The sequence below is a fragment of the Haemorhous mexicanus genome, chromosome 15 (genome assembly GCF_027477595.1).
Source record: "Haemorhous mexicanus isolate bHaeMex1 chromosome 15, bHaeMex1.pri, whole genome shotgun sequence".
Lineage (NCBI taxonomy): Eukaryota > Metazoa > Chordata > Aves > Passeriformes > Fringillidae > Haemorhous > Haemorhous mexicanus.
This window is the reverse complement of record NC_082355.1, coordinates 14,057,595-14,072,995: the sequence shown is the minus strand read 5'-3', so window position 1 is coordinate 14,072,995 and position 15,401 is coordinate 14,057,595. Positions and strand designations below refer to the sequence as shown.

Here is a 15,401-nt window from a genome sequence, read left to right as displayed (position 1 = left end):
GACAAGATTAGTTTCTCAGTATCAGAAAACGTGTAACCCACTCCATCCCAACAAGGAAGTATTTCCACAGCACTGCTCTGATGAGCTTTTCTATTACAGAGCACAGCCAGCAACACTCTGAAGGCCTGTATGGCTAAACACAAAGCTCAGAGTACCCACTCCTTGAGTGGCCACACAGATTTTAATCACCAAAACCTCGTCCCTTTCCTCCCTTTCACTCGGAGTTAATGAGGTTCAGCTTGCACCAACAAAACTGCAAACCAAACAGCACTGCAGGGAGGCACAAGCCAGGAGGAATTAATCCTGCAGGTGCCTCACATCCCCAGCTGCCAAAAGCACAATGTGCCAGAGGCCCAGAGATGGATCACACAAGCCCAGTGCTCTGCATGGTGGGTGGGTGGGTGGGTGGATGGATGGATGGATGGATGGATGGATGGATGGATGATGGATGGATGGATGGATGGATGGATGGATGGATGGATGGATGGATGGATGGATGGATGGATGGAGGCTGAGCATACCCTCCCAAAGAAGCCCTTGTGGCAGAGAGCACAAGACACTCTGTACACCACCACAGTCCCCCCAGGCAGGCACACACAGAGAGCAAAGGGGTGAGCATGCACCTACAGAGCTGCACCCAACTCTGCCACACACAAGCAGCACAAAGGGGGACACAGAGCAGCTCTGCAACCCACTGCAAGAGACTGGACAGCTTTCCAGCAAGTCTTCCCTATCCAGAGGTAATTAAGGAGGGCTGACAGACCAGTTTTACTAAGTTCTGAGCAGATGTCATCTGTAGGCACTGAGAACCAGCTGGTACTACCATATTTACATCTTACAGTCACTCATTGTTAAGAGGAATTTTAGGAAAAAAGCCAGAAGATATAGCCTTCAACTTATATATAAGCCTTCAACATTTAACAACTAATGTAATTCCCCCTAAATATGACCTGTAAGTCTGCTATGTAGTAAGAATGGGGTGGGAACATTTTTGTAAAAGTCACGTAAGTCACTAACACCTCTAATTTACCTGCTGTTGCATTTTCCTTTCAATGCATTGTCTTTGCCATATAAAGCAGAGTTTCAATCACTATTCTCTCAGAAAAATTTCAATTTAATTTAAAGCTCTGCTGTGCAAAAGAACTCAGAGCTTCACAACATGGAACTGTGAAAACTTTCTCAATAAAGTTTCACTGCAGGGTTTATTTTAACAGTTCTTAATCTAGACTGTGTACCAAATGTGTGTTTGTATAGGAAACAGAGATTACCTGAAAATAAAATAGAATCTCAATGCTTGTGATTGCTATCCCTTATCCCAAGCTCTTCCCTGTGGATCAAGCTGTTTCCTCAGCCTGAGTACCCAGTATGTGCTGCTCTGAGTTGATCAAATCAAAGATGCACAAGGGTAAAAATGCAGAGCAAGGTCAGATAGAAGCCACTCTCTGGAGATAACAGAGATGAAAGCGCTGTAGCAAACGTGTTGGCAATGTTAAGCTAAACACCAGGGTTAACACTTTCCCCCTCTCTGAAAATGGCATCTGCTCTTATTTAACCGTGGTGGTTCATGTGGAGGATGCACAGGTAGGAGAAAGGGAGGGCACAGTGCTAAATGCTGAACTAGATGGAGCTGCTCCCATCCCTGAGAGGGGTACAGTCATGCTGGCATCACAGAACCATGGGATATGCTGAGCTGGAGGGGACCCACAGGGATCATCCAGTCCATCCCCTGGCCCTGCACAGACACCCCAACAATCTCATCCTGGGCATCTCTGGGAGCATTGTCCAAACACTGCTGGAGCTCTGGCAGCCTTGGGGCTGGGACCATTCCCTGGGGGGCCTGGGCAGTGTTCCACCACCCTCTGGCTGAAAAAACTTCCACCTCTATCCAGCCTAAACCTCCAGGCTCAGCCTCAGCTGTTTCCTCAAGTCCTGTCATGCTCATGGTACAGATGGTGCCTGCCCCTCTGCTTCCCCTCACGAGGAAGCTGCAGACCACAGTGAGGTCTCCCCTGAGTCTCCTCTTTTCCATGCTGAGCCACCAAGTGCCCTCAGCCACTCCTCATGCAGCTCCCCCTCCAGACCCTTCACCATCCTCATGGCCATCCTCTGGACGCTCTCTAATGGTTTAATGTTTGTTTATATTGTGGCACCCACAGCCACCCCCAGGAATTGAGGTGGGACTGCAAGGCACAGGAAGTCCCAGGGGTCATTTCCAGTGTATCCCTTGGTTAGTAACACTCTAAATACTGCTGTGAATTGGTGGCATGATTGCTGCTCTGCCACCTCTGTAGACAGCTTTGTAAGAAGAGCTGCAATTCCACCCTGTGTCTGCAGTTCCTGGCACTGCATACCAGCTCCATCCAGCCCTGCAGAGTGATTAAACCAGGAGCCATGCATCTCCCATGTCCCAGCTACACTGCTCAACAGCTTTGGTGAGGGATCCAAGCAAGAATCCCTCAACACAGACCAGTAATTAAACCCACACTTAAAGTACATTAGGTGAGGGTGTGCTGCAGACATAAAACACGCCTCAGTAAATTAACTTGTGTTAATACTGAGAGGAGTTCCTTGAAGAATTCTGCTTAGGAATCACATCTAATATTAATATTAAACCCTGTCTTGGTAAAAAAACAGTGTGGAGCTGCACTATCAGCACTAGGTCTTTGGAACACTTTCATCAGGGAATGGCACTGTAGTGCCAACTTGGTGCTCCAAAGTGTAACACCAAACTTAAAAAGCTTCTGTTCATCTTTTGTCCAGTCTTATTTTGTTAGGAGCAGCTGAATTCCTTATAAAAGTGCTCAGAAACTGTCAGACTCAATAGGAAGCCAGGACCAAGCAACTGAAGGATGCTCATTCCTATTTTCCATATGAAATGCAATGCATGAACTACATCCAGCCAGTTCTTTCAGTTAGAGTTTTGGAAAAAGGAAGAAAAAAGCAAGGCAGGATCAGACTGCTATAGCAATGACACAAGCCAACTGGAGACTTGCCAGTTACTAGGGCTCAGAAACAGACAATTATTTCATTTTGAGACTGATATTTTCAGCATATCTCACAAGGAGCACCCATCACCAAGCACAGACTAATGCCCTCCTTCCTGGCTGCCCAGAGCTTCCAACTATCCCATTTGTACAGAGGAGAAATCTGTCATTCAACTAGCAAACAGAATAATTATTGGTTTTATAACTAAGTGTGTAATTCCACTTGTTACAGACAAAATAGATATTTCCCCAAGTAACTGCAGCTTCATATTACTTACTTTTCTAAGCTCCTTTCCCTAGCTGTTGTGGGAAAAACTGTCACAAATCAAAGTAGCAATGGTACAATTAGATGAAAGACTTGTAATATGTTGCGTAGCAAGACTCTGAATACAGCATAAAAAGAAAAAAGAGATTATTTCCTTGTTATAAGATATGATTTTAGGGGTTGTTATAAAGACTAAAATAAACCAGTTTTCCAGAAGGGATCCAAAAATGCAGTGTTTCCCTCAGCATACTCACAATGATGGATTAAAGAGCAAAAGAAGAAGCTTCTTTCTGCCAGCAGGACATGATTTAGTTAGTGCATTACTGCTGCATAAAACAGGACTGTTCCTCTGCATGCAGGAAGTTAAAGCTAGGACACATCTGCAGGACTATTCCTTTGAAACCTCTCCTTTTCAATTCACAAAGCTTCCTAGCTGCCTTGAAAAAAATCTCATCAGCTCAGGCAAACCACATTACCACACAATAGGTTCTCCCTGTAGCTGGACTCAAAGCAGCAATGCACAAAAATGTACCCCTTTCACCACCTGCCTGTAACTAAGGAAGGACACCTGCAAAATGGTTTGTGCATTCCTTACCCTCCTTCCTTAGGGAAACCTTCAGATGCATTCACTCAGTTTTCACACGAAAGCAATGCACCCAAAAGTTCAGAGAATTCTGACTCTATGACTTCTGATCTCCAGACACAAAGAGGGAACCAAGGGGGAAAATTAAGGTCTGTACATATAGCACTTTTTATGAAACCCAAACTGGGCTAGTTAAAAGAGATGACACTTGGGGACAAGAGTTTGTTTGCATCTCCCAGCTGTGCTCCCTTTGCTCTGACACCCAACAGGCATCAGTTAGCTCTGAACTGCTCCTCAAGTGCTTCATCTGCTTCTAAGCTGGAGGCTGAACTTGGGGCAGGAGCTCTGCAAGAGAAAGTAGCCTGAGCTAGAGAAGACATTTGTAAATCATAGCCTAACTCTGGCCTTCTACTAACCCAAAAGTAACCCCATACATTCACCTCATAGGAACTCACCCATATTTCACATTCATCATACCTGTGACTGCCATTCCCCCAGAGGTATGTTTAAATTGGAGTCATTATAAGGAATAATTAGTATTTTGAAAAAGACATACCAACCTACATTTATCCATCTACATGATATTTACTTATCTTCCAGTATGCAATTTTTATATTTCATTTCATTCAAGAAATTCAAATTTACTCGAACAAGTGCAATTCCTTATTAGGACACCTTGAAAACAGGTACCCACAGCAACCACCACACACAGCAGGTCAAGGTGGCTGTTGAGAAATTAATCCTGGTAACAGGGTAAAAGAACAGCATCACCCTAAGAACAGCATTCCTAATCTGAGGAGCATCTGACAGTCTTGAGGCAGAGGCAGGATGAGGGTAAAGCCACTGCTCCCACCAGCCACGCTGAACATCCTGAGACACTTCCATCTTTGCAAAATGTTTGCCCACAGTAGCTCAACTATTTGTACAGCAAATGATGTCCAAATCCCACTCCCACAGCACAAAATACAAAGTTAGCTTCCTACCTCTATTTTCTAAGTCACATTACTTTAAAATGAGACGAGTTTCTATAGTTCTGATTTTTGATCACCTTCAGTTTCTATCACAGATAAAACTGAAAGCCAATGTTATCATGTGCAAACAGTATTAAATGAAAACCAGCTCATCTTAGATTCAGAAAGCCTTTCTATATTCTTGAACTCCACTGCTGTCAATCAAAAACCTCATTACATGGGAAACTGAAGGCAAATAATCCTTGTATAACCAGTTTTTGATTGACAGAAGGTTTGTTAAACATGGCTGTATAGAGATTCCTAGCAGGAGCTGGAGATGGGTGACCTGTGCCACTTACAAATCTGGAGTTAATACTGCAGTGGTAAAAGAAATCAATTCTGAACTGCCTAAACCAGGAAATGTTATTTTTGTAATTACTGCATTTTGGTATCAACTGGGGGCCTCCAGCAGCAAACCACGAGCAGCTCCTGGTGAGGCTCACATCCATGAGGATGGCAGTGCACACAGGTGGATGTGCACTTAGCAAACACTGAGCTTGGGTCACTGAGAAGGGAAGGTTTATAAACCAACAGCCAGAGCCAGGCTTCCACAGCATGCATAAACCCACTTAATCCCTGTGTTTGCAGGGCTCCTCAGAGCCCCTAACAAAGTAAAGCCATTTAAACAGGAGAGCCTTACTGTAATCAGTTCAGGACAGATCACATGGCCTTGTATGAAATCCTTGGTGAGAGGACAGCCCAGGGGATTTCCTGCACTTTGCTGTAGCCACAGCAGCGGCTCACTGCACCAGGAACAAAGGCAGCACCTGGATCACTCAGGATCCTCCTGTCAGCTCCTCTTACAGCTACAGCCCTGAGCCACCAAACCCTGACAAACACCCTACCAGCCCTGCTGAGCCCTCCCCTTCCCTCCTGCACTCACAGGTACACAGCAGGTGCGAGGCAGACAAGCCCTTGGGCAAGAAGCCAAGCCAGAGGACACAGTAATGAGTTGTGGCAGATACTTCCACTCATCCCATTTCTCTTACAAAACCAAACAGCTTCTTAACCCAGCATTTTGCAGGAGAAGCTTGGAGTCAGGTTCTATTTTCAATGGCCTCTGCTTATTTATTTATTTTTCACTCAGTCTATCCTCATTTCTTGTCTGAATAAAACTCACTGCTCATTATGTGCCAGGATGTGCTACACAGACCAGGATGAGCTAAAGGCACCTCAGTTCCAGCTGTGACACTGGGCTTGCTGTGCACACAGAGTTTTGAGGAACTCAAACTTCCAGCAGAGCTGCTCCTGGAACTCAGAAGGCTGCTGCAAGAATCACTGCCAGGAGGCTCCACAGGATGACATACAAGCTTCTTTGTTTTTAATGAGGTCATCTCATTCTCAAGACAGACGATGATTATTTTTAAACTTCAGCACAGAAAAACCTGTCACTTTGCTGTAGTCCTAGAAAATTTGTCTGCAATCTCCTCCTCACAAAAGCTTTTAAAAATAGACACCTACACATTTATTACTCAACTTGGTGATCCAGCCCTCAAACACACCAGGGCCATTCGTCACTATAGTAACTATTTTCCCTGGGAGCATCTTCTCTCACTGCAGGGAGGATTGCCTTTGGAGGCTGCAGGTGTGGCAGTGAATGTTTTATGATCTTGCTGGCAAAGCTTTTCTCACCCCATCTCCACACACCTGTGCACAATGAAATGCTCCCTTGGACTCCCACTCCAACAGCAGTTTAGGAAACAGGCAATGGGAACACTTCATCCCCAACAGCATCCTCAGAAGGGACACAGCAGTGACACCTCATCCCCAACAGCCAGGATCCTCAGCAGGGACACAGCAGTGACACAGCAGGCAGCTCCAGGCCAAGTGACACCTCAGTGGCACCAAAACCTCACCAACTGCAGAGCAGCTGGAGGGGGAGATCTCTACACCCAGAGGAGCAGAAAGGCCCAATTCAGGACCACCATTAGCAGAGGCGGACCATGAACACCAATGTGCTTACCAGGTAACAAGGAGAAGCTTTTAAAAAGTGATCACAGATTTCAGAAGCTTCTTAACTATACTCCAAGGAGAGTATAGTTATGAGAGATCAAACACAACATTTCAAAGTCTGTAAGGGAGACATTATGCCAAAATCCACACAAAGGCCCAGTCACCTTTAACTCCTTGTTACCTCAAGCACATGTCATTTCAGTGACTGCCAGTGTGTGGTCCTGGGCTTGCTGTGATAAAGGACAACTGGGAACAGAATTACACTCTTACAGTAAAATGGGGTCAACTCTGAGAAAAAAAAAAAACATACTTGAAGCTGTTAGCGTCAACCAAACAAATTTGCTTAAACTACAACATAAATATTACCAAGAAAAATGGCTTAAAATAAACCACACATCTCCTCAAGCTAGTCAAACTGCAGAGCTGTTTGCTTTTCAGAAGCAGTTGTTTTCATTGCCATGGTTATTGAGCATCTCCTCAGCCTCCTGAAGACCTCCTTCCCCTTGTATGTCCTCCTGGCCCCTGATGCCTGATTCACTGGCCCACATCCACATCCAAGTCCAACATCTATCCTCAGAGCTTATTTTCCAAGCTATCCTATTTTTATACATTTTTACTGACATTCAAGAACTCAGTGATTTTTTCTGGCCAGGCCATGAGGGTAACCTCTGTACTTCATTAAGGTGATTTCGAGTTGTGTGTAATTTGCTAATTAGACTCTTTAGTGCTTTCACATGTGCAGGTAACAAATTCTTCTTTTATACAGAAATTAGTCACATACTGCCTGAGTAGACTCTCCACAAAAGAGATCAGGAGACAGCAAAGACACCTGAAAATCAGGCACCAGTCTGTATTTCAGGTATTCTGAGCAGAAATGCATTTATACATTTCTATTAGTCAAATAGTTTCACAGAAGCAATAATCTATATAATACATGGGGTTTGTGACCCCATCAGGCACAAAAAGTATGCCTAGAACACCAACACAGTCAGCTGCTTGCTTGTTCTATCCACTTCTGCAAAGGCCTGCATGTTTACAAGCTCTGCTCTGCACACACTGACAGTCTGTTTGCCTGTGTATGTCTCTTCAGTGCAGAACATTTACCTCTGGAAGCAAAGAACAACGAAGTTATTTGCAAGGAGAAGGCCATCAAAAACCACTTGCAGATTTTAGATCATTCCCAGTGATTAACAAACCGGTTCTGCAAGCAGGAGGTCAGTCATACCTTCTTAATCACTCAAATGCAAAAATTCCTGGGATAGTTCAAGGTTAAAAAGTCAAGAAATGGGAGATGAGGCTTCTCACAACATTAACTTGCCTGCCAGCCTCTATATCCTGCATGCTTTCCTGAACCAATTAAGCAGAAAAGATATAAAAGTGTAAGGTGCAACTTGATGAGAACAGTACAACTCTACTGAATTAAAAGCATGCAGGAGTTGGAATTTAACCATGCAAGTAATTCAAATGTCTTTAATTTTAAATAGCTGACATTGGTTTTTAAGTTTGTTTTCAGTTCTTCTAGGATGAAAAGCAGCCTTGCCACAAGCACAGTCTGAGCAGATTAACTAAAACTAAGTCAGCTTTCTCTTCACTTGGAAGCTCAACTGTTCTTGAATGAGGGGACTGGTCACTTCAGAGTATGGGGTAAATTGCCTACCCAGCATCCAGAGTAGTCAGACTAGTTCCCTGGCATATTTGGGAGATTATGAACTGGAAGGCTCTGTCTCTGCTCTTACAGCCTGCATTCCTGCTTCCCTGAAAGGCTGCCTAGTGTGGGTGGCAGCAGTTTATATTGGCAAGATGCCTCGAGATAAGGAGGTGTATAGGACAAACTCCCCCCACAGTACAGCTCCTAGAGCAGGGAACCATGTCAGAAAAAGATAAATATTTGAGATCTCAGCAAGGAGGCAAGTATGGAATAATTGCCCTACCTCAGCATTCAGGAGCACCTGCAGTACAGTGAGCACTGGGCTGACCATCCAGGCAGGAATGATGGGCAAGAGATTTGGGATTCACTCCACAACCAAGCTTCATCAGACACTGAATTTACACTTCATGTACAGTGCTTACAAACCTGAATTCTTCCAGAAGAAAAGCATGGTGCTGTACTTCTCACCAGCATCTGTGAACAGCAAATGCCTCCTTCAACAGCAGCCTCTTGTCAGCTCCTGTGCCCTTTATTCAGATGACATTTGAAGAAGGAAGAGAGACAACCCCAGGGTGGCCTGACTGGACTCATCTAATCTCCCCAGTGCAGAAAACAAGCATTGCTAGTATGAAACCCTATTTAGGAAGGACAAGGGAAGCACAGGAGTTTGTTTTACATGCATATGGTTGGCAGGCTGCTCCCTGGTTCACCTCCTGCTAGCACTGGGCTAATTGCTCATCCATACAGCAGCTTTGGTAGGGCTGCCTGCTTGCTATTTTCATTATAAATGTTCTGACTGAGTTATAGAGCTATCTGATGGTCCCAATCCCCAACAGCAACATTGCCAGGCTCTCTCGTCTGCACCCCTTGCAGAACACAGTCTAGGCAAGCAACAGGACATCACCAGAGCATCTTCTGCTTCTTGCCCTGAGCCAGATCAGCTGCAGGCACTGAGCTCTTCTGCAGTGTCTGAAAACATTACTGTGTGGCTCTGATCTGACATCAGCCTTCCACCTTGGAAATTTGGCCAGACAGAGCAGAACCCTGCTACAAAGAGGAAACTACCAAGCCACATGAACCCCCAAAGGGCCTCAGGGCACTCACAGGGCCCCTTCAATGCCACTGTAAACTCAGCAGTACCAGGTATGGACAGGAGTATTTCTGGCTGCCTTCAAGAATCAGAGCAGATGCTTGGTCGAGATGATGTCAGAGCAGTGGAGAACACAGGAGAACAAAAATCCTTCTGCTTGCACAGCAGCTGTGAATTCCAGATACAGAACACTCACCTGAGCATAAGCACAGCCCTGCAGACTGCAATCCATGCCATTCCTTCAAGAGTGGAAACTAACAAACCAAACTCAGCCTTGTGAGTTAGCACTGAGGACAGCCTTTGGAAATGAAAGCATGGCAACTCGCTTCTGATCCAAAGAGGAGAAAGCACAGGTTGCACAGCCCTGGGCTCATGAATGCAGCACTTAGAATTCACAATATGAGCTTTACAATCTACTGCTGTTGCTGTAAGTGTTGAGGCAACGTGTTCTCAGATCCTGAAAATCCATACTGTATAAAAATGAACAGAAATGTCAGAATAAGAACGAATTTCCAGAACAACCTTCTGAGAGTAAAGCTTTAGGAGATGTAGAGTTAGAAGGTAAGAGTATAAAATTAATAGGTTTAGTATCTTTTTCATCCAAAGTAACAAAGCCTTGATTTACCATGTAGTTAAGCCACAAAAAAAATCATGCCAAACTGTGTTTATAGGCAGAACTGTACAAAGCACTAAACATAGCTCAGTACTTCACACATTGCAAGGGAGTCGATACAAATCAACCACTATTGAAGGCTGCTCACACATCTGAGGACAGCAAAAGTGAGATTTGCATCACCAAGTGAGTTTGATTGATTTACTCTCACAAACATCGTTTATTTTTAATGATCCACTATGAATATATTTTGCCAACAGATCAAATTTGTGTTAACATGGAAGTTATAATGCCACTTGCTCTCTTGCATTCCCCTTTACCATCTATCTATATTAAAGCCCACTTAGCAGTCCTTCTGCCAGCTCAGAAATGGCACAAGCCAGCTGAGGATTTGGTTTTTCAGTTATTCCCCAGTTCAAAACAGACATTTCTTTCCACCAGGCAGAGACTCAGCATACATATCACTTTATCACTGCAGCTCACACTTCATGCTCCAGGTATGTGCCAGAGACACACCTTACATAGTCTCACTATTAATATTTAGCTACTCTTTTACTTTAGTTTACGACCAAGAGCACAGAAACCTCCTTTCCAAAGGAACAATCTTCCTCTTTCCAGTATACCCTGGTGAAGGTGGCTAAACCCACAGATTGATGGTGTCCTTTTGCTGTCTCTGTACCCCCACTTTTCCCATACCTATGCAGTGGGTATGTACCTCAGTCAAGCTCCTGGCTTGTCTGACAGCAGAGACACCAGTGTCACTACCACATCCTAGCTGTGTCACACTGCAAAATGAAGAGGTGAATCCCAACTAACAGGGTGCATTTCATCCCAGCTTTACCAGCCAGATAACCCCAAAAAGGCCAGAGATGCCAGAATTGTCTTAAGTATCGTGGCAAACAAAAGCTGAAGGCATGGCATGAAGCTCAGAGCAATGAATAAGCTGGCCAGCAAGGCCACCAGCTTTGACAGAAAGTGTGTTCACCCCATCCTGTGCTCTGTTCAGAAGCAGGCTCTGGACATGCAGCACATCCTCTGTAATCTCACTGGATACAGCACACACCAGCCTACACCAACCCTGAAAACTCTGCTACTCAACGTGACCAAGAACTGTTTCCACAGGAGCATCAGAGCTGGTGGCATGGCTACTCATGTCACTCCTCAGCAAGCTGATCCAGCTATGCAACAGGGAAACAAGTCCCCATGTACTACAGCAATGGGACTTTCCCCATCAGCAGGGGCAAGTTCCACCTCCCTTGGGTGAGTTCCAGCCTCCCTTGTGCTGAGGCCACCCCATTCCAGAGGACCTAAAAACAAATGTCCCAAGGTCATTAGTACACATCCAAATTCCTGGATCTTCTAAAACTGAAAAAATCTGAACTTGTTAAGTAAGATAAGGTTTTATGCAAATGCTCTAAGCTAAAGCATTCAGAAAGGAATTATCGAAGACATCAGTAAATGCCTGAATTCCTCCAACAAAAACCCCACAAGGGCATGTTCCTATAGCCATGGAGAAAGACAGGTTTTATTCTATCCTTGTCAAGAGGGGAAAAAAAACACCACAAACCAATGAATTTTAAGTATCTGCTTCCAAGCTGCAGTGCAGCCTCAGCAACAGAAGTGCTACAGTCAAGCTGTAACAATACTTAGATTTCTTCAGGAATGCAGCATTTTTCATTTCACAGCACATATTCATAGTAGCAAGTGTTGATTACTTTTTTACACAGCAAGGGTTGCTTTATCTGTACAGTGTCACTTTCCTGGGACATGCTTCAGGATTAGAAGCACCCAAAAAGCATCTTAGAAAAGGATCAATTTCTAGGAGATGCAGTCATTTAACCTGAATTAGCATGTGACTGTACAAGTACATGTGCTAGCACAGAGGAGAGAGGGAGAATTGCGTTGGATCCACAGCACAAAGACATCAGCAACTGAACCAGGCTAAGGGTTTGTTGCTCCTGTAAAAAGCATCTCTCCCCGCTCTCCCTACGCAGCTTTTCCTTGCTCCTCTTCCCAGACCAGCAGCTCTCCAAGCCCTCCCAGGAACTGTTTCTGCTCAGGAACAGAGCAGAGCAGCACCCAGACCCTTCCGACCAGGGCATCCCCAGCTGGGTTAGGGGGACTCAGCAGTCCAGAGCGTGCCAGGGACAGAGGAGTGTCAGGAGCAGAAGCACACAGATCTGGTTTTTTTGTGGGGAAAACCACAACCCCCCTTGCTGGCTGGGATGAGCTGTCTGGCTGCTCACCCGATTTCTGAGCACCAGTCTCACAGAGGAGCTTCACCTGCCACGGAATCATAATTAAACCTGCTCCTCTCAAGTGGCCCATCTTCTCCAGCTGCCAGAGCTCGCCTTGCCACTGCCTTCAGGCTCATTATTACTTATAAATGCATGGAAACAGCTGCAGAAGCCGATCCCTTCGATTCACACAGCCTGAGCCCCCTGCAGCCCTGGGGGCACAGCCGGCCTGTGGGAAGGCATCTCCCGGCGCAGAGGCCGGAGCCGCAGCGCTCGCTGTCAGCCCGGCCGGGCTGGCGCTGTGCGCGGGGAATTCGCTCCCTCACTGCACCTTTTCATCTCGATAAAGATTTTCAAGGTCGTGCTCGCTCCCCGGCTGCCGGCTCCTCCCCGGCTCCAATGAATTCCCAAGCACGCAGCCCTGGGCCCCGGTGCTGCTCCGGGCCTCGGCGTCTCCCGGCCACCGGCACAACCTGTCGCATTCCTCCGGGCAGGCAGCCCAGCCTTGCCCTGCCGGCACCGCCGTGCTCCGGGCTCAGCAACACCTCTGTGCCTGTGCTGCAGGGCCGGGAGAGCTCTGCAGCGAGCCTCGTCACCTCCGCGATTAATACTCCTCAATTAAACCCTGCAAATAAAAGCGGTTCCAGCCTGGCCAATGCCTCATCCATCGCAGTGACGGGCTCCCGCGGCAGCGCAGGCCGCGCACACTGAGGCGCTTGGCTGCACCATCTGCCGAGCCTGCCTTCAAGGGCACTGCCTGGGGACCGCCTTGGGGACAGCCCCTGTCCCCAGAGCAGCCAGCCAAACCAGCCCAGCAGCAGCAGCCAAGGGGAAAAGAAGAGCTGCTGGCAGCTCAGGGACAGGCAGAGGTGGTGGCACTGGGCCTGGGAAGCCTTTCTCCTCCGGGCACAGAGCATGCAGCCCCCTCTCTTGCGCCCAGCAGTCATCGCTGCGTGGATACAAGCAGCTTAAGGACCTGCATGCACTCCCTGCACCACACAGGGCTTTTAGGGGGCTACTGGAGAGTCATACATGCTGCCAGCTTACAAAGCCAGCTAATTATACAATCTGTTAAGCATGTATGAGCACACAACAGTGCTTTGAGTCATTAGAGGACGGGATTTATACTTCACTGCACGCATCTTGCTCTTTGTGAGTGCGTGCCTGGATACAGCCAAAACGAACACAAGTATCTGGAATGTCTGCAGCTCGCAGGCCAGCGCATCTGAATACAAAGCTGAGCCCTGCGAGGCTCAGACTGGCTGCTGTGACCCTCGGTTGCACATATCGCTTCCCCAAAGAGGGCTAAAACCCTTACTCCTCTTTTATCACTCTGAGCATCTGGCGGCAGGCTGCAGCACAGTGTTGAAGCTATAGCCCGAAGCTGTTAGGAGGGTGCTAGGGAGGACACGGCAGCAGCGCAGGTGATGATGGGCTGTGAGCACAAAGAGCTCGACATCGAGCCCACAGCGGGGCTGTCCCGGCCTCATCCCACAGAAGGGTCGGGCGGATCGCGGTTCCTATGGCAGCAGCCGCTCCTCCAGGGCCGAGCCCACGCCAGATGGAGAGCCCTGTCCTAGGTGTTTGCCAGACAGAGCGTGCTGCAGCACACCACGGATGTCTGTTCCCTTCAGCCATCACCAGGTCATTTACTGGTGCCCACTTTTCCTTTGCAAGGCAGCAGCTCTCCCCAGAGCACCCCAGGTGAAGCGACAGCAGCCCCAGGTCTGGGCTCAGACCAGGGCTCCCCTCCACGCTGCACATGGCCAAACCATCCAGGGGCTCTTAATGCAAAAACTGAGAGCAATAGCTATGTTTGTCATGGATTGTATTACGTTTCTGGCAATTCCTGAATTTCTTCTGCTGAGGTTTTCAATTCAGGTTCCCAAATCTCTAAATATGTGACATGACATGCTCTATCCACTCCAGCTGGCTTCATCCACATGGCACAGCTACATCCTATGGGCAGCCCTATCCTAAGCAATCACATACCTACAGCTTATGCTATACTTTTGCTATACTATTTGGCACTGGATTTTCCATTTTTAATTGCCTATTATTTAATGTGAACTCCAAAATAGGATTTTAAGCATTTGGTGCAGAACGCACAGAATATTATTTTGGAGTTTTGCAAAAAGTCAAGCCAAACCACCTCCGTTTTCACATGTTTTTCTTCCCTGCAAGTTGAGGAAAGCAGCAGAAGGCACAAATCTGTAAGAGTTTCAGCTTTGTCTTGGAAAATACAAGTTGGTCAAAATAAGCTCTTAATATCTAGTAGAGGCCACACAAACCTGGCACAGTAGAAAATCACATTTCTTTGTACTGTGCCATATCAAGCCCCAGCTCCTGCTGATCTGTAACAAGGTATTTTCTTTCTCTCAGTTTTCAGGGGATGTAGTCAGGAAAAGAAGATGGTGAGCTACACCTATGCTCTCCTCACAAAAATAAGTCCTCTTTGTAAAGTAGCCTAGCAAACAAGTTGCAGGATCTGCAGATGCTCTAAGGCACAAGACATTTCACTCCTGAGGTTCTCTTGTGAGGCCTGGAATACTCCAGGTCGCTAGTACCTCCCCTGAATTTAAAAAGCAAGGTTCTGAAAAACAAGCTACCTCAAAGCCAGTCTTCTCTATGGATAATCCAAATTTTTTATAGATGACACTTAGAAAGACATTCCTGTCCAGCTTACCTCAGTTGTGCTTTCTCTTCTTCCATCCAAATAAAATAAAAAAAAGGAAAAAGCTGGGTTTGCTTTTTTTTTCCCAGACTGTGTAGAGTAGTATTTCTTGCCAAGATCCCTCAGTAACACTTTTTCTCCATCACTATCAGGTTTTGTAGCCTTTATTTATGCCAAGGGATAAGAAGCAGCTGAATGAATCAGTCTCCCTCAGTCTAAACCAGTATTTGTTGCAAGACACTTGAGGTAAAACTAAAGCAGCTGGGGAGGTGAAGGTGTTATCTGAACACCCACTCATCTGTGGGCACCGAAAAGGAGAAATTCAGGAGTACAGCCTGCACACA

General features: G+C 46.3%; 1 protein-coding gene across 1 annotated transcript in view; it reads right to left on the bottom strand.

Annotated features, from left to right (window-relative positions):
- Nucleotides 1–15,401, bottom strand: part of WWC1 (WW and C2 domain containing 1) — a 66,989-nt gene that overhangs the window by 36,879 nt on the left and 14,709 nt on the right. The window lies entirely within an intron of this gene.